Source organism: Barbus barbus (genome assembly GCF_936440315.1).
Source record: "Barbus barbus genome assembly, chromosome: 29".
NCBI lineage: Eukaryota > Metazoa > Chordata > Actinopteri > Cypriniformes > Cyprinidae > Barbus > Barbus barbus.
The window spans coordinates 12,065,585-12,085,735 of NC_136757.1; the positions used below are offsets into that span (position 1 = coordinate 12,065,585).

Below are 20,151 nucleotides of genomic sequence, written 5' to 3' on the forward strand. Positions count from 1 at the left end.
TCTGAACATTCAAAATGTGAACCAGTTGTGGCTGCGTTTGACAGCAGATAGAAATAAAGATAAGATTACATTCAGGATAACAAGTGAAATTTAATCAGTTTCTGATGCAGTGTTATTTTGGTATTATTATTAAGATACTATTATAGTTTTTATTAATTTGAATTATTTAAATTTTAGTCAAAATTTTGGTAATTTTGTCATGTGTTGTTATTTATATTAGTTATTGTGTTTTTCAAAATATGTGTTTATAGTTTTCATTATTTATTTATTTTTGGTTATTCTAGTACATTAAGCTAGAAAATAAGAAATGTTTTGTTGAAAGTTGCAAAAATTTTTAAATATTTTATATTAAGCTAATGTTTATTGTGGTTTTTAATTTTAGTTTGAACTATAATACCACTGACTGATAGGACTCTTAACGGTCACAACAAATTATTTGTTCAGAATAAACATAGTTTGTAGCATTTTCCAAACCTCTCGGCTATAAACTTATGGGATGATATTAGACTCAAAATGATTAATAGATGCACGCACAATTATCCATGTACTGCATACATTTTTATGCATGTATCTTACTAACCACGAACAAATGTCTTTCAATTTGAGTCTGTGGAATTCGCGATTAAATGTTTATGCAGTGATTTTAACAAATACACACATGTTTGTGTATAAAAATGTTGTGATCTGCATTAATATATCATAAATTGCTCATACAAAAAGGAATCCGTGTATTTGTGGATCAGGTGACACACGTGCATGTATTGACATCTTGTTTGCATTAATCTTGTTCGGTTCATTTGGATTTTGAGACTTCATTTTCGCAGTTTGCAGTATTTCACGACGCCCACACACACAACTACCAATGCACAAAGCCCAGTGCAATTCATTAACGTGTACACGATTTGAAAAATTCGCAAATGTGCATCACTACACTGAAACAATATGCACGGATTCCTTTTTGTATGAGCAATTTATGACATATTAATGCAGATCACAACATTTTTATGCTCAAACATGTCTGTATTTGTTAAAATCGCTGCACAATCATTTAATCCTGAATTCCACAGACTCAAATTGAAAGACATTTGTTCGTGGTTAGTAAGATACATGCATAAAATATATGCAGTACATGGATAATTGTGCGTGCATCTATTAATCATTTTGAGTCTAATATCATCCCATATAAACTGAGCCTGTTAATTGATTTAAGAAGATGTTTAACTAATAAAATGGTGGTTTAAATGAATGTGGCAAAGTGTGTTGTTGCCCGAAGGGAGCAGAACAGAACAAAATATTAACATCTAAAAGGAAAGAACAGCGTGACTGAGTAATTGCATGGGGTGTTAGGAGATACAAACCTGGTGCATCGTTTTTTTAAAAATTTTGCACTACTTGTATGGCTGGCGTAAAAATGGCGTAAATGACGTCTAAGAGTTTCAGAGAGGGAAATATGTGTGATTGAAATTTAATTAAGTTCACACACACCTTCTAGTATTTAGATGTTTTTTTTTATAAGGGAAACAAACAGAAACTCAGACCATAAATGAAAATAATATATATTTTTTTTAAATAATGATTTTCAGATGATCTAATACATAAATTATCATTCTAGCACATAATACATAAATGATCATCTTAAATCATTAAAAATAAAAATAAAATTAAAAATTATGTAAAAATGCTTCGGCAAAAAAATGTTAATTGGTGAATTGTAAGTTACAAAGATAAGACAAATACTAATTATTAATTAAATTATTAATATTAAATACTAATAATTTATTCAGTGAAAAATAAATAAATAAATCAAATAAATTCCTGAACGCTCCCAGAAGTTCCTGCACGATACAATCACATCTGATTTTAGATTTGATTTAAATAGTTATTTTATTCAACAGTTATATTGTTGTTGTGCTATTATTGTGGTTATCAGTATAATTTCAAGTAGGTTGCAACATTAACGTCACATCATAATTTTTTTAACACATTTTCCACTATTTTTCAGGATTTTCTGCAAAGATGTGGAGATTGAAAAAAATCACACACCAATTAATTAGCAATTTCTAAGTAAAAGTTTGTGGTCCGTTCTGTCAGAATACAATATTCCACAAGTCAAAAGTCAGTCTAAGTGCGAGTAGATGGAAAATTTGAGCCACACTGACAGGGACAAGACAGACTGTGCGATGAGTAGAGAGGAGCGGCTATGGGTGCGGTTCTCCTCTGCGCTTCCCAAAGCTTCTCACTTTCGCTCGTTTTAGCTTCTCTTTCAGAGTCTACTGCCGTCCCACTCTCTCTCTCTAGGCCAAAATCTCATTACTAAAAAAAGCAGGTAATTTTTACAGCTCCATCAGCAAGTCTCTTTCTCTCTCACCAGTCAAATGAACACAGATGGGGTTGGCTTGGTGTTTGCGGCTCCCCCCTGCCCCGCAGCGCTCTGCACTTGCCAGAGAAGCGTGAAAGCACTCCAACACTTTATTAACAACAAAGGGCTTGCAAAAGAGCACGCAGAATTGGAGGAGCTCCCTTTTTAACCTATCTAAAGATACAGAGAGAGTGAAATTACACTTAAAATACATGCAAAAACACAGGTAGGTGATTAAGCAGAGGCTTTTATGAGAAACAAACCACAAGCTTGTACAGGTCCTCGAGTTATAACTTTTATAGCCACTGAAAACTGTACTCATCGCAGGGGTTAAACGTTGGCTAGATGTTACGTAAACTTCGATTTTTGGGGGGTGCTTGGGGTATTTGGCAGCTGCTATGACATCATTCTCACCGGCCTATGAGATGGCAGCAGGTTGTGTAATCACACATCAGGTCTATTCAGAGAGCCTGAGTGACATGTGTTCATAATTAAGCAGAAAACACTCATCCCTGTCATGCTGATGGAATGGTTTACACTGTCAACTTTGCCAACTGGTGTGTCAGTTTCTCTCCTGATTGGACGATGTGTAATTCCAAGTGAATGCGAGCCTCTGTATTGTCGCTCAGAGGAATGTGGAGAATTGTAATAATGTGAATATTGATCAACATTCTGGATGAAACTGACAGTTTTGGACAAAAATCGAGGACCGTAAGGCATGCAAGCTAGGTTGAGCCCTGCGGATTTGGTTTAATATGGTTGAAATTAATAAATGACCTAAAGTCACAACAATTGAGTAAAATAATTTTAATTTAGCCCGCCTCTCATCTCTTTTGTCAAAATATGAGACTTCTTCCACCAGAATGTGCCAGAAGTTAATCGAAAACAACCTCACATCTTTGCTCTATTTGGGTCTCTTTCAAAGTTCCCCTGAAAGCTTCACTTGGGTGCCAAACTTCCTCACACTTCACACCCGAGTGAGTGATCTCTCCATCCGCGTCACTGTTTGTTGGGGACCGTTTGAGGGTGGGAGGTACACAGATGTGTTGGCTGTAACATCACAACATGGCAAAGGCTTAGCTCATGAATATTATTTAAAACAAGCATATGTAATTTAACAAAGATATATAATTAATAACCCTACCATTCAAAAGTGTAGGTTTGGTAAGATTTTTGAGTTTTTTTATGCTCACCAAGGCTGCATTTATTTGATCAAAAATACAGTAAAAACAGTATTATTGTGAAATAGTATTTTAAATGACTCATTTCTATTTTAATATATTTTAATATGCAATTCATTCATCTAGTAAAAAACTGTATTTTCATCAACTGCTTAAATATGTGTGCACCAAAAGTGAATTTAAATATTTGATTACATACAAAGTTAATGCAAAGACGGGAACAGACGCAAATTTGGACTGGGCGAAGTGAAAACGCGAATTGGGCGACACGTTTGCCGTGGACATGTTCGCCTCAATCGCATCTTCCGCACAAGTTGTAAAATTTAAACTCCAGCGGAAAACATCCGCATGACGCATTGTCGTGCAAGCCAATCGGCAAAGAGCTTACTGACATGTCTGGTTTGACACATCCAGTTGCATCAGAAAATTGTTTTTATTCCCGTGAGTGAATAATCTAGAGTGAGTAACGAGATGCAAATATTTGCTTCGCTTTAAGTGTGCACACACCATTAGAATGATTTCTGCTCAAGGAACATTTATTACTAAAAATGTGAAAAACAGAACAACACAATGTTGCTGCTTAATATTTTTATGTATATAGAGTTTTTTCAGGATTCTTTATTTCAAATAAAAAATATTACGAAACATTATAAATGTGTTTACTGTCACTTTGAATTAATTTAATGCATCGTCGCTGAATAAAAATATTAATTTCTACTTAAAAAATCTTACTGATCCCAAACCGTGGTGTATAATATGTAATAATATTATAAGAAATATTCTACCTGTACATAATATAATATCATATTCAAATGTTTAAAAAATAATTTAAACAACAGCTCACAGATTTTTTTTTTAAATAAAGCTTGTAGTCTTGCAGACCTATTCAAGCACTCAAGTAAACTATTATTGCATTTCATTTAATTAATTTGATTCCCACTTCATTCCCACATCTGACACTTTCATAACATTTCAGCTTTAAATATAAGAGGTTAGGGGTCTCACCTGCTCTAACATATAACTTAGATACATAATTTAACTTCATATCATTACAATTTATAACTTGTAGTGGGTATATAATAGCAGTGGGTATCTGAAAGGCCAACAGTTTGATAAAGAAGTGGGAGTTCTGTGTCTTACTTCAGGGACATTACCCTTGATGCCTGACTTTTATGACTAACCCACTGACTAACTGAAGGAAAAACTGAGTTTACTGAGAACAAGCCTACAGAATTTCCCAAGTGTTAAAAGAGCAGTTAAATAGTGGTCTGTTCTCTCAAAAAGCAGCCAAAAAGCTGTTCAAATGTCTCAAAAGTTATATAACAATTCTTGTGGATCAATAAGATTTATATTGGGAAAGTAAAATAAATTAGTAAATACTCAAGTTTGTCGTAACATTTTTGATGGACTGTGTCTTTAAATACTTCTAATAATAATGTATCTCTTTCTCTCTCAAACACATACCCAAGAGCACATGTTGGGAATGGCCTGCTAAACATCTCCTCACACATTCTCTCTGATTGAGACCAAACCGTGTTACACACCATACGAAACATGATGCCATTGGTTTCTTGAGGTATGCTGGTTAATGGCACTGCACATGGGTATATTTAAAGAACTGCTCAATCTAAATAAAGCCTGGCTGGGCTAAAATTAAGAACACAGAGGAGTGTAGTCCAAGCTTAACACAGAAGATAAATGGTGAAAAGTAAATGTAGGTTTTCGGTCTCTCCCGTTCTATTCACAGGCTCTGTAATTACATAGTCTATGGACAGGCTGGGCTGTAATTTAGAGCAGCTGCTTCTGTAGACAAAGAATAATGTACTTGCAAAGTCAATGAAAATGTAGAACCCTGTTTCATCAAAAACCTGGAAATGAGACAGGAACAGGAAATATCGCAAGCCAGATCTGAACTAGTGTTATCCAAGTAGGCCTGTATGACTGTGTAGGAGTGCTAACCATATACTTTAATCTGATTCTCACAAAATCACAATCAGGCCCAAGTCACAAAACTAAATTTAGCTTCAATATATACCACTGTGATCGCTTTATACTGACTTTTCTTGATCACTGCAAAACCATGTGAAAAGCTCTTGTCCACAAACAGTGACATTGTGCATAAACAGAGATAAAACAATTGCGCTGATGAAAATAGTGTTGTTTTGACCAATCTATCCTACTTTTCAATAAATTCCCACACAAAATGTTTAATCATAATGGATTTAGGTCAATTAAAAAGTTTAAATCTTGAGCTTTCAAGTAGCGGGTGTTGAATTAGAATCATTAGCATGAGAAACACTTTGAGAGAGCGAGCTCGTTTTAAAAGTAAAATAAGTGCATGCGTGTCTTTATAAACATCCCTACATTCATGCGGTGAGACTCGGTTGACGTTGGTAAGACTGAGGCTGTATAACATCTGCCTAGGAGCTGTGCGTGGTCAGAGGAGAAACCCAGAGAGGTGCTAAGGGGGTCAGCCATTTGTCGGATGTCCTCCGGATCTCTGGAAAAAAATGGTTGAAGCCTCTGTGGAGCCCTAAAACCTGGATCCAGTCAAGGCTAAATCTGCAGCAGAATGTGCTCAGGTGATCATGTGGGGACGTTTTAAGAGCTTAGTGGTATTTATATCATAACGTTGAAGAAAACACAAGCTTGCTGGAGGATTTGGTCACTGTAAATCAAAATATGAGAGAAGTCTAAAGATATAACTGTTAGAGTAACAAGGCAAGGTAGAACTAACAGTTTAAAGGCTAAGTTTGCAGGCATTTTAGAGTACAAGAAAGAAAGAGAGAGATACGACAAGGGAGAAAAGGAGGAGGCCACACAATCCGCAGCCGTTGGCTACAACAGGATCGCTTGAGCCAGACCATCTGCTATAGATTATAACGATTCATCTGAGAAAGCATGAGAGAGGGAGGGGAAATAAAGACAGAGGGGGACGTCAGACCAACTTAAAGACACATTCAAAGAAAGACTGAGAGAGTGAGCCAATGAATGAGTAGCTGAGCAACAGAATGAATCCATGAGTGAGTGTTTAAATAGATGAGTGGCTGAGCAATCAGGGATTGATTATGTAGGTGAATAAAGGTGAGACTGAATGAATGAGTCAGCAGGTGAATGAGTAAATCAACGAGTGAGCAAAAGAGTGATTTTCACAAAAATACGAAGCAGCACAGCTGTTTTAAACATTGATAATAATAATATTACATTTCATTGATGCTATTAATGTTTCTTGAGCACCAAACCAGCAAACTAGAATGATCATATTTGAAAATTCAGCTTTCCATCACAGTAATAAATTACATTTTAAAATATATTAAAATAGAAAACTTCTTTTAAACTGCAATATTAAATATGTAATATTTTAAAACTGTAATTGATTGAACAGACAAATTCAGCCTTGCTAATTATTCCAAACTTTTGCCAGGGTAAACCTACTTATATTGTGAAATAAGATTTTGGTCACCCTTTGATCACCCGTGGAAATAACATGGAAACATTGTCATGGAAATACTGGTAATTTCCATATGCTATTTTATCTACAGCTCATTAGATGTAGAATTCTGAAGTGAAATAACATAGTGCTGTAAGATTATTTTTATTTGAATGAATTTGAATGAATTAATGAGAGAGAATGCGCGAGTGAGTAGCCTAATAGTTTGAAGCTTGTTGGTTTAATTAGAAAAACCTCACTGCAGAGAAATATAATGTAGCCTTTAGTAGTAAAGCTGTTGTAATTATAAAATGCACAGGGCAGGGGTTGAAAACCAGCTCCTGAATGTTGCACAATTTCTTATAAAGTTCCCACCTCAATAAAATGTGAGCGTGTTTTGATTCTTGCCTGAATTAACTCTTTGCCTTGCCGTTCGGACTCTCGCATATTTTTCTGATCTACCGGACTGGGTGCTCATAGACTTCTTTTGTGAAGGTATAAATCAGCCGCTCAAATCACATCTAATCTGTGAGGGTCCCTGTTCATCTCTCAGTCAGTTTATGGACTATGCTTTGTTGACTGTTGGTTCGGCGTTCACTGTGGGTGTCGCGGAGGAACGAGACTCCGTGTCCGCTCGTGTAATGGCAGCCACGGAGCGAACTCACAAAGTACTGTGTTGACACTACAGTAGTTCCTGATCCTAAACATGTTGCGGTTTTTATTTCGGACTCCATTCATCCCGCGGCTGCCACCTCAGAACCCATTAACATCGCAGATGCTGCATCAGAGCCTGTGTATGTCTCATATGATCTGCCAGTCAAATCACCGTTGATCTTCGTGAATCCAGTCAAGTCACAGTTTATCATCATGAGTACAGTTAAGTCACCGTTGATCGTCGTGAGTCCAGTCAAGTCACCATTGATCTCCATGAGTCCAGTCAAGTCACCGCTGATCTTCATGAATCCAGTCAAGTCACAGTTGATCGTCGTGAGTCCAGTCAAGTCACAGTTGATCGTCGTGAGTCAAGTCAAGTCACAGTTGATCGTCCTGAGTCCAGTCAACTCACCGTTGATCTTCGTGAATCCAGTCAAGTCACAGCTGATCTTCGTGAATCCAGTTGTTACCGTTGATCGTCGTGAGTCCAGTCAAGTCACGTTGATCTTCGTGAGTCCAGTCAAGTCACCGTTGATCTTCGTGAGTCCAGTCAAGTCACCGTTGATCTTCGTGAGTCCAGTCAAGTCACCGTTGATCGTCGTGAGTCCAGTCAAGTCACCGCTGATCTTCGTGAGTCCAGTCAAGTCACCGTTGATCGTCGTGAGTCCAGTCAAGTCACAGCTGATCTTCGTGAATCCAGTTGTTACCGTTGATCGTCGTGAGTCCAGTCAAGTCACCGTTGATCTTCGTGAGTCCAGTCAAGTCACCATTGATCGTTGTGAGTCAGTCAAGTCACCGTTGATCTTCGTGAGTCTAGTCAAGTCACCGTTGATCGTCGTGAGTCCAGTCAATTCACCGTTGATCTTCGTGAGTCCAGTCAAGTCATCGTTGATCGTTGTGAGTCCAGTCAAGTCACAGCTGATCTTCGTGAGTCCAGTCAAGTCACCGTTGATCTTCGTGAGTCCAGTCAAGTCACCGTTGATCGTCGTGAGTCCAGTCAAGTCACCGTTGATCTTCATGAGTCCAGTCAAGTCACCGCTGATCTTCGTGAGTCCAGTCAAGTCACCGCTGATCGTCGTGAGTCCAGTCAAGTCACCGCTGATCTTCGTGAGTCCAGTCAAGTCACCATTGATCGTCGTGAGTCCAGTCAAGTCACAGCTGATCTTCGTGAGTCCAGTAAGTCACCGTTGATCTTCGTGAGTCCAGTCAAGTCACAACTGATCTTTGTGAATCCAGTCAAGTCACTGTTGATCATCACGAGTCCAGTCAAGTCACCGTTGATCGTCGTGAGTTCAGTCAAGTCTGAGTACACCACCACAGAACTGCTCGAGGTGGCGAAGTTCACTGTGATGTCTTCAGAGGTGGCAGCGCATGCTACAGAACCTCCCGAAGCGGCGGTGCTCGCTTCAGCTCCTTGCATGGTGGTGGCGCCCAGCAATGCATGTCCAGCCTGTCATATCACAGTCGAAGGAACCGTAGATGAGCACTGTCCCTTTCCTGTTAATGAACTCTACCTGTTTCCTGATGTTACCACTGTAGAACCTCCAGAGGTGGCGGCGTCTGCTGCAGAACCTTCAGAGGTGTCAGTGGTAACCATCTATGAATCCTCATCCTGCCCTGTCACGGCTATGGAGGCCATCTATGAATCCTCGTCCTGCCCTGTCACGGCTATGGAGGCCGTCTATGAATCCTCGTCCTGCCCTGTCATGGCTATGGAGGCCGTCTATGAATCCTCGTCCTGCCCTGTAACGGCTATGGAGGCCGTCTGCGAATCCTCGTCCTGCCCTGTTGCGGCTATAGAGGCCATCTGTGAACTCTTGCCTTGCTTTGAACAGGCCACGGAAGCCAATAATGAACCTTCATTTGCTCATGTCACGGCCTATGAACTGTTGTCCTGCCCTGAGTCTGCCGAGGAGGCTGGTTGTGAACCATTGTCCTGTCCTGGCTCAGCCGAAGGGGCTGCCTTTGAACTACCAGTCCCGTCAGTCACAACTGAGGAGGTTATGGGTGAACTTCCCGACTGTTGCGTTGCGACTATAGGGGCCGATTGTGAACTCTTAACCCTGCCTGTCATGAACTCAGAAACTATAAATGCACTCTATGTCTGTCCCGTTACCCCTGTCATTGCCAAAGAAACCATTAATGAACTGTCTACCCATCCTGTCTCAGTCAAGGAGTCTAAGTTTAAACCATATGTCTGTCCCATTTCAACCAAGGAGCCTGATTTTGAATTATCTGCTTGTCCAGTTCCAGTCATTGAAATATCTGTCAGTCCTGTTCCAGCCAATGCATTTGATTATGAACTGTCTGTTGGTCCAGTTACAGTCAATGAGCCTGATTATGAACTATTTACCCACTCAGTGGTCATCAGGGAGACTGTCGATGAACTTGTAGTGTTCTCTGCTTCGTCCCTTGGGGTCATAAATGCTCTGTCTGTCTCGTGTGTCTCAGTGTTCCCTAGGTCCCAGTCCCTGCCGTGGTCTTCAGGTCCGTCTGCTCCGCTCTGGTGGTCTTTTGTTCCGTCTGCTCCACCGAGGTGGTCTTCAGCTCAGGTCTGGTGGTCTTCTGCTCCGTCTGCTCCGGTCTGGTGATCTTCTACTCTGGTCTGGTGGTCTTCTACTCCGGCCTGGTGGTCTTCAGCTCCGCCGTGGCGGTCTTCTTCTCCGGTCTGGTGGTCTTCTGCTCCGCCTGCTCTGCCGTGGAGATCTTCTGCTCTGCCCTGGTGGGCTCCTTTTCCGTCTGCTCCGCCCTGGTGGGCCCCTGCTCTGTCAGTCGTGTCCTGGCCTCTGGCTCCGCCCTGGCTCCCAGCTCTGTCGATTTCACTCTGGTTTTCTGCTCCGCCTTGGTCCTCTGTCCTGCCAGCTTTGTCTCAGTCTCTCCACGTCCACATGGACCTTGCCCTCCGTCCCTCCCCCTGTTCCGCCTCTGCTCCACCGCCCTCCTGGATCTTCCTCTGTCTCCGGTGAGAAGAGGAAGAGGTGGTTGATGCTGGTTACTGTATGATGATTGAAATTGCAAAATGGCCTCAAACGATTAGTAATAAACTGCAGAACGTTGTTTTCAAATACACGGATGAATTGCATGTATTCAAACAGCGCTGCACGAGCTTGCGGCCCCAGGGTTCAAAGTCCAAAGCACGTGGAAAATCTGCGCTGAAACACTGTTACTCGTCATTTGCTCAGTAACATTTTTATTTATTTTCTAAAGGCATGTGATACACGTGAAAAACATCTTCCCAAATTCATAATGAGAATCGTTTATATATCTGCTGTTGTCAACAAAAAAAAGTAGGCTACTGAGATTTGGCTATTACAAGTTTCTAGTAAAGCAACAAACAATGTCCGCACACTGAATTAACTGCTCCATAAAAAATTCCTTTATTGCAACGTTTCGACCATCAGGTCTTTGTCAGGCACAGATAACTTTATAGTTTATGCTTTAAGGTTATCTGTGCCAGACGAAGACCTGATGGTAAAAAAATACATGCCTGATTCAAGACGGGTGTCTCAAAAATGGACAAATAATATTATTTATAATATATATAATATTATAACTTATTAATTTTAAGTTAAATTGTACTTGTGTTGTAATTGTGTTGGTATAATGTCTGCTAAAATGCAAAAAAAAAAATCTGTGTTAAGTAAATATTTTTAAATTGTTGTTTTGTAATTAATTATTTTTTATTTGAAAAGCAGAACAAAACAGTAAAAAGCACATTTTGGCTATTTAATTTATGCAATAGTGAAAAAAAGGGCAAAATAGGCCTACATGGGGGGAAAAGACATTACCGCATTCGGTATTTTGGCCCAGTGTTTCAATTTGTTCGGCTTCGGCCAAGAATTTTCATTTCGGTGCATCCTTAAATGTATGAATTTGATGAGAAAGATGACACATTTAATGAGGTTAAGGAAAAATGGCTATTTATAAACATAGTGGGAAATGACATCTGTTTTGTTATATACAGTATCTCATTTCTATCTCTTTCCAGTCACAGAGCCCTTTATTTAGAGAGTTGTTTATGTGAGAGAACATCTTTATTCAACTTAATCCAGACTGGGGGAAATTAGAATGTTTAATAAATTTTTTTGGGTTTATATATGCTGTCAATTATAGTTTAGCAAAAATCTGCATCGGGAAATTGCAATCCGTGCATCTCTAAACAAAACCAAAGTTTTTTGAGGTAATGTGCAATGTAATCATGTAAAACGGATTTCATAAAATTGGTTTAGAAAAAAGTATCGTTCAGGAACCAATATCGAAGTCAAGGTATCGGTATCGATATAGAAAAGTTTTGAACAACACCCAGCCCTATGGTTGAGTGGCTGAAAAGAGTCATTAAGTTAGTATTGAATATTGTGTAAGCGAGGGAGTGTGGGAGCAGGCGCTTAAGTGAGTGAGTTCAGACAGGAAGTGGGTGTGCGAGTTATAAAAAGTGTCTGGCGGTGAGCACTACTCATTATTGTACCTTTAAAAACCTCAACTGTACTATGTAGACAACAAAAGTTCTCAGTCATCAATCAAAATGTGTCAGACTTGGTGAGATTTTTTATAAGTTGTAATGCCATTATGGCTGTGTGAATCTGTGATTATATTTGAACCGCAAGGGAAATATTTTCTGGACAAAAAACTGCTTGTGGTTCTGTAATTCACCTATAAATATCTTTACTGGACACAAAACCATATGCACATGAACACAGCACAATGGATGATTACATTAATCCAGTCCAGGCTGCTTCATATACATGTCGGATTTAGAGGTTCATTGTATTAAAATTAATAAATAGCCTCTAGTAACGTCTTTGGTTAACGTAAACATATGAGAGCAAGTACACGCTCACACACAGTGTGACAGACATGCGCTCACACTCAGTATGCGTGGCGTCTCTGTTTCATGTCCGCTCCACTGAAGCTTTATTACGTTGTAAAGGCAGCGAGAGCTTGTCAGAAATCTTTTTTTAATCCTCTTGATTTCGACACTGAGCATCGCCAGCATTCCTCATGAAATCACTCTTTCCATTTGTTCACCTCGTGCCATGTGATCCAGCAGTGAGAGACCAGACAGGTGAGGAGTGGAGAGGGAAGAAAAGGAGAAGAGAGATGGAAAGATGAGATGAGGTAATGAGGTGATTGCTGCTTATAGTTGCTTGATTGTTGCTGTCTTTGTAGTTTAGGGATAGCTTTGATATTTTAGTGGCAGCGCTTTAAAGCGTAAAACACATTGAGAGATTATTTTGAGGGCAGTTGCATCTAAATTCATCTCCTTTAAATTTACGAATTGACAAGTTGGTTGTTAAACAATTAGAGTAAGCGGGTCCATTTCAAGACAAAAAGCTATAGCCATTAAAGAACCTTTTTTTTTAAGCAAATCCACTGCCTAGAACCATATATTACAATTAAATCAATAATTGTCTTACTTCATTCAGGGCTCCAAACTGCGACTAAAATGGTCGCATTTGCGACCAAAAATATTAATTTGCGAGTGAAGTTTTTGCTGAGGTCGCCACTGGCGACTATATATAATTTGCATGAAAGGACTTTTTTCCCGATTGTTTTGCGCTCACATCTTTTGTTATGTTCACGTATTAAACTTACATAAGACGATGCGCATCAAAGTTTTACTGAAAAGAGTTTCAAACAGTCCTCATCTCTGCCGTATACAGTCTGCTGAACGCAGTGAGAGAGACCTGAAAGGGCCTGTTTACACCTGGTCACTTCATGCTGTAAGGCTCCACCCATCCGGCCCAAGGAAGGTATCCGATGGTGGATGAAGGTTTCCTGCGTGTTCGGTCTTTCCAGTGTGCACAGTTCTTCAATTTTAATTAAACTTTAATCTGACTCCATTTTATCATTTAATCTGACTCCATTTCTTTATGACCTCGTATTTAGCTTGAAATACAAATTGATTGCTTGTCCATTTCTAATTTATTATTCTGATATTTGATTATTCTAGTTAACTCTTGACTTTATATTTACTCATTCATTCGGTTGCTCATGTCTTTAACAAGGATGCAACGTAATCTACTAGAGTCAATAATTACAGAGTAAAACAGAATAAGGTCAAATGTAACAATTTATTATCAGTCAGGTAAATACTGTATGTATTATGTCAATTCCACAGCAATTCAAAGAGATCAAATCATATCAATACAAAACATCGAATTCTCAAAGATAAATCTATGAGTAAAGAATGCATACCTGACTTTATAGAAATACATAGTGTAAGGTATTACACTACGGGCTTCCGACTACAGAATCGCCCCGATCCTTTTGCCACATTCTCTTTAAGTACCTCAGACCAGAATAAACATTCCCCAAACTCGAGACAGGAACTAACAATTGTAATTTGTAATTTAATCAAGTCGAGTTGGCACCTTTTGGGACAGAAGGTAATTTGCATGAAAACCATTAGGTGTTGGGCTCCACCCTCTACAGTATGCAAAATGTCTCTGAATTCTTAGGATTTGTATTACCTTTTAGTTTACTTCTTATAAGAATGAGACCATTGTACCAGTCGCTCTGAGACAATTCAAATGATACCAAACATGACTGTAAATAACACTTGCATTAATGCAGAACATTAAATTTCTGCTATTGGCCATTCTGAGTGAGTTGAGTGAGTGAAGGATGGGTGATGGGAAGGAGGGGATGAAAAGGAGTTTATGCATATGCGAGGGAGGCATTTTCCCGCATTTTCTCTCAGTGGGATGTGGAGACAGATGTCTGTATGTTAATGCACTGTGTGTGTGTGTTGTCCGTCTCAGAAGTTCAAAGTGTCTGAGATTCTGTAATTCTTACAATGCATTTTCTCTGATCGGATATCTATATGATTTGTTAAAACGTTTCCCCATTTACACTTGGCCACATAAATGTGTCTTCGCAAAACGGATATAAATCCGTTCTTCAATTCCCGCTTCATATGCAAATATAACGGAGTTCACGTCAATGAAAGCAATGGATAATTTTATTAATTATCAGCTAATTTCAATATCAAGAGAGCGCGCGGCATCAGCACTGGAAAGATAGGCTAGTCTCGCTACTTTTAATGAAGAAGATTGTGTGTTGAGCGTCTGCGGCTTACTTTCAGGTTCATTCAGTTTGCGCGTCGCTTGCTGAAGAAATACTCCGCTACTCATCCGCGGTGATGCTTGTTGCATTGCGCTGTCATATCTGACTATAACATGCCATATAGCCTATAAAACGCTCTCACACGTCTATTATTTTAATATTATGGGAGGAGTAAAATTACCATATGTAGTTTCAACAACCAGATGCATTTACACGTGTCCGGTCGATCTTCTTATCGAGATCTTAGTCTATATGCTGTGTTCTGTTAATGCATGGACTTCCTGTTATTTGAAGCGCACTTGCCATCCAGTAATCGCAAAAAGCTTTGTGCTGTCTTACTTTTTAATAAACAAAGTATCAGCTTTAAAATGCTACGAAATTCAAATGATGCGGTTTGGGTGCTCTTTAATGCGGACGACAAGTGCACACTTTCGGTAATATAAACACCTGTACCCCGCGTCCACACGGTCCGTGTATGCGTCCGGATCGCGCGAGCGGAGAGTATCGCACTTAATGCTCAGGCGCGATCTCTTTAGCACCTCAGTTAAAGCAGCAAGTGAACCCATTATATATTAAGATTTACTACTATAGTATGAAATGAACATGATCAAAATGTAGGCAATAAGAAAGCCTATAAAAATAAAACAAAACCCTATCAAACTGAGGAAATGTATAAAGATTGTAAACATTGCATTGTAATACATTTACCTCAGAATAACCACTCAGTGTCCATAAACTCATCAGTCAGCTAGAAAAATAACTATAAAGAGGAGCGTTTTGCTATATTCATGCGCTGTTGCATATTAATATTTTTACTTATTCTGTTGTACATGATTCAACTCCTCCTATAAAATTGCATTTTACTAATGAAGAAAAACAGACTGAATGTGTGAAAGACGTGACAACATTTATAGGATGCACTGCACTCAGTTGCCAAGTGATGCTTATGGTCCATGATATTGGTACAGATTCTGTGTAACGAACAATTCTTTGTGACTGTATATTTCAAGTTGTAAAAGACATTTAATTCACACTTTAAGTGAACCTTAGTCCCCCGGTCGACCTGATCATCTACAAGATGGATTAAAATGCTGATAAAGCCTAGAAAAGATAAGACATAAACACATGACAAAATGATTGAAATGTTAAAATGGGGGGAAAAATAAAATGATAATAATAAAATAAACCACTTTTATTCTGTGGCACCTAAAAAAATTATTTGGCGCCTAAGTTTTTCTTTTATAGGAGCCAATGGCTCCTTACTCGATTTTTTTGTCTGGAGCCCTGTCATTAATGGCTGTATTAAGTGTTCAAATCTACATTTAAAAGTTTGATATTTTTTATCAAATAAATGCAACCATAGTGAGCAAAGAAACATTTTTTAGAAAGAAACAAATTATAAACAAATAAATTAAATTAATTAAATTTACACACCCCAAATTGCATGGTAGTGCAAAGACATGCACCTGAACGCTGTCTGCAGAAAATGATCCAAAATTAAATTAATTATACAGGGCTTCCTTAAGACCAAATAGTTGACGAAACTTCCTCTTGAACAGTTGAAAATATGTAGTGTAGATCGAAGGCAACAAACCAACACAAGTCTCGCTCTGAACACAGGGGTAATTTACCGTGAGAAGTGGTGGCACCCTCAAAAAAACACCACAAACTTATAATTAATTCTCTAATGTTTAAACGTTGTTGAATCATTCTACCTAACAAAACATTGGCTAAAACACAACACAGAGACCATTATCTTAAACAGTCTTATCACTGTACTCCATCACAGATGCAGTGACAGATTATTGATCTGGTGATTCAGCTCACACACATTACTCATGAAACACTAGCCTGACACTAATGCCTCTGTTCTGGACAGTCCCACACACAGGAAGCCTGTGTCCCAGGATTAATTAAACCATCACTCAAACTATGACCAAAGGATGTGAAAATAATATGTAGCAGGGACTTAAAATACAATAAATAATGGAAGTCAATGGCTACTGTCAACTGTTTGGTTACCAAAATTCTTCAAAATATCTTCTTTTGAGTTCAGCAGAGGAAAGAAAGTCATAAAAGGTTTGGAACAAGTGGAGAGGGTGAGTAAATGATGACAACTTTCATTTTTTGGTGAACTACCCCTTTAAGCATGTTTCTGGATTTACTCTTTCAGCAGGCTCCTTTCATTTAGCATAATGGTCTTTGTACAAAGACACATTTCCATCAACAAACATCCCCGGAATAAACATAACCAACCACCCCCCCCCCCCCCCCCCCAGCAAAACAAACGTTAGTCTCTATAGTTACATGCATGCCAGCATGGTTTTGATTTGCAAGGCTCTAAAAATGCTTTAAAAAGAACAATGAAAAAAGAAACGACTGCTCATTTAAATATTTTTTCTTTGAGGGAATTAGGCTGTATATGAGTTTCTTGTTTATTTAATGAAAAAGTCTTTGTTTAGACGGGTTATTACGACAGACTGCAAAGGTTAGCAGATCTTATGTAATGGCCAAGAGCATGGTGAGCTGTCAAATGTGGGTTAGCTGATGAATAAGGTGTGTAACGTGGTGTGTGAAATCCAATGCTACGGTGAACTCCTTACTGTTTTTTTTAACAGCAAATACTCTCCAAAAACATGCTGTATTGGTTAACTTGTCTACATGCCATCTGTATCCATTTTTGATGGGTTTCCCATGGAAATTTGGCAGACAGATGCATTCTTGACTGAGTCGTAGCATCTGCGCACACACGGCAAAAAGCTCCTTGTTAAACCAAATCATCTTTCCCTTCTCAAAAGACCTCAAGGCTTATGGTTCCAGCGTTCAGAACCACTTTTCTTTTGGCGCAAAGCTCTCAATGTTTCAGAGCTGAAAAAAAAAAAAAGAGCGCAAGGGATGATGCAAACCAAAATGGATTTCCATGGTTAGTCCTGGCAGTTCTGAACTCTGGGGTTCTGGTGTAACACGGCTCACCGAAAGACAAAACCACAAACACAGCAGCAAAAAAAAAAGTGATCTTTGAAAGTTTTCCTCCAACATATTAAGAAACATTTCTGTTCCGTTTAAGAAATATAAAGGGATGATTCTGGTTAGACATAAGTCTCAAAAAAAATCTATGTGTCAATCAAACCTCAATGTTCAGAATACACTGCCACAGATGGCCTGAAATGTGTGGGGTTAAATTAGAAATCTCATCATTCTTTCTTCACCCTTAAGTCCTTTGTTCATCTTTGGAACACAAATTAAGATAGAGAACTTTCTGACCCTGCCTAGACAGCAACGCATCTGACACGTTCAAGGCCCAGAAAGGTAGTAAGGACTAGGAGATGTCACGAGAACCGATAATACGGTACCAAGTCAGTATAAACATTTTAAAATTCTGTCGGTACTTGGATGTGTACACTTGGATGGGTTAAATGCAGAGCACAAATTCCGAGTATGGGTTACCATACTTGGCCACACACCACTTCCCTTTCCTAATTCAGTAGCGTAAGTACCGATAGCGACGCTGCAGTTCTTCCGGAACTGATGGGGGCAGGTAGATCATACACCTGGAAGTGTTTTAGTCGGACCTCAAAGTGTAAAGAAGAAGAAAAAATGCCTACAATAAGCACACAGAAGAACTACACGTGGAAGATGGCGAAAAATAACGACTTTATTCAACAGTTCGTCAGCGTAGCACCATTTTGGAGAGTATCCGCTGGACGCAAACAGAGTACGCTGTTCTGTGTCAGCTGCGCAACATGGCTTTTATTTTTTATAGGCTTTTATTTACATAGCCTACATATAAACATTGATCAATTACCATTACAAAAAATCTCAATCTTAAACATTTGCTCATTCTGTGTATTTGTGTCTTTAAAATAGGGTAATTTTGTTGCGAAAGCTTACAGCACAAAGCAGCATGATTTAAAATTTGATTTTTTTGAAGTACACAGTCAGTAATCCAATTATAAAACAAATGACCTCAATTCAGTTAAGGTATTCAAAATATGACAAGACTGAATTTTTATAGGTAGTGTTTTAAGAGCCATATATATTTTGTTTAGGTAAATGGAACATCAGATGACTTTGACCTGTAATATCTGTACAATGTAGTGATGCAGTTAGACAGACTAGGATATTTACATGTACAAATCATATAAATATCCCATTCCAAAACATTTCTAGCATACTTACATTGTTACTTACATTGTAAAGAAATTAAAGTTCAATCTTTGATTGTTGAAAGACTTTCTGGTGAATTTCACTTACAGCCAATAAAATTTCCAGTAGCATTTTCATCTGTCAGGTGTGGATCTATTCTGAATGGTTGAAAATATTTGACAAAGTTTAATCCAGGAGCAAAGAGAAATCATTTCTAGCACGGAGAGATCGTGATTCCACACAGTCTGAGTGCGCACAAGCAATATCAGAGTGAGATTACAGGCAGTTCATTTGTATAAATTAGGCCTAATTGAGAGCTCTCATCCAGTTTTGTGCTCTCACATGACTGTGTTCTCATGTTACAATAAAGCATTTACGCAAGAATGATTAAAATTATGCGGAATAACTGCAATCCAGCGCGGACAGATACTGTGGAAAATGCGTAATGGAACTGTGTCAGATATTTCAGTATAGGTATCAAATTATAGATATTTATGATAACTCTACCATGCAGTTTGTTTCTCCAAACTTTGAGTCCATGAATTACACTGAGCTCCCTCAATGTCCGGTCAGCTCTTCAAACCTGGCTGCTGCAGTGGCGGCTTTTCCCGTTTCAGATATCAGGGCTTTTACTGGACCCTTTACGTTTGGATATCTTTATTGGATACTGAAGTGCCATCGAAGGTCTGAATATCAATTCAAATTGTGGGTGTACTCAGTAATGAACTATGATTTAAAAGTAACGAAGTAGATTATTTTGTTTAATTTGTACTTAAGTACAAGTAAAAGTAAAGCTTTAAAAATATACTAAAAAAAAGTACAAGTACCCGAAAAACGACTTAATTACAGTAACGTGAGTAATTGGAATTCGTTACCTCCACCACTGATCTGTCCGTGGATTATCCTTATTAACATTATTGGCTAATACAACTGGTTTAAATAATTGTTTATGTTAATGGCTTTAAAAATATTTTCAGTCCTGTCAGTATGTCAGTGAATTTAAATTAATGCTTACATCTAGAGTATAGGTGTGTGTGTGTGTGTTATTTGAAGGCCAAGTGCCACAATGTTTAAGTTTTATTGTTATTTTTTTCCTATGGTACTGATTTGGTATTGAGTATTGGATACTTTTAGTGGTATCGGTACAGACCACTAGAAAGCTATCAGATTTCATCAAAAATATCTTAATTTGTGGTCTGAAGATGAACAATGGTTTTACGGGTTTGAAATGACATGAAGGTGAGTAATTACTGATAGAATTTTCATTTAAATTAGGTCTAAAATATTGAGACAGGTATGACTATAAAAAGTCAAAA

General features: G+C 38.4%; 1 protein-coding gene across 1 annotated transcript in view; it reads right to left on the reverse strand.

Annotated features, from left to right (window-relative positions):
* Positions 1 to 20,151, reverse strand: part of LOC306849067 (adhesion G-protein coupled receptor D1-like) — a 54,583-nt gene that overhangs the window by 10,840 nt on the left and 23,592 nt on the right. The window lies entirely within an intron of this gene.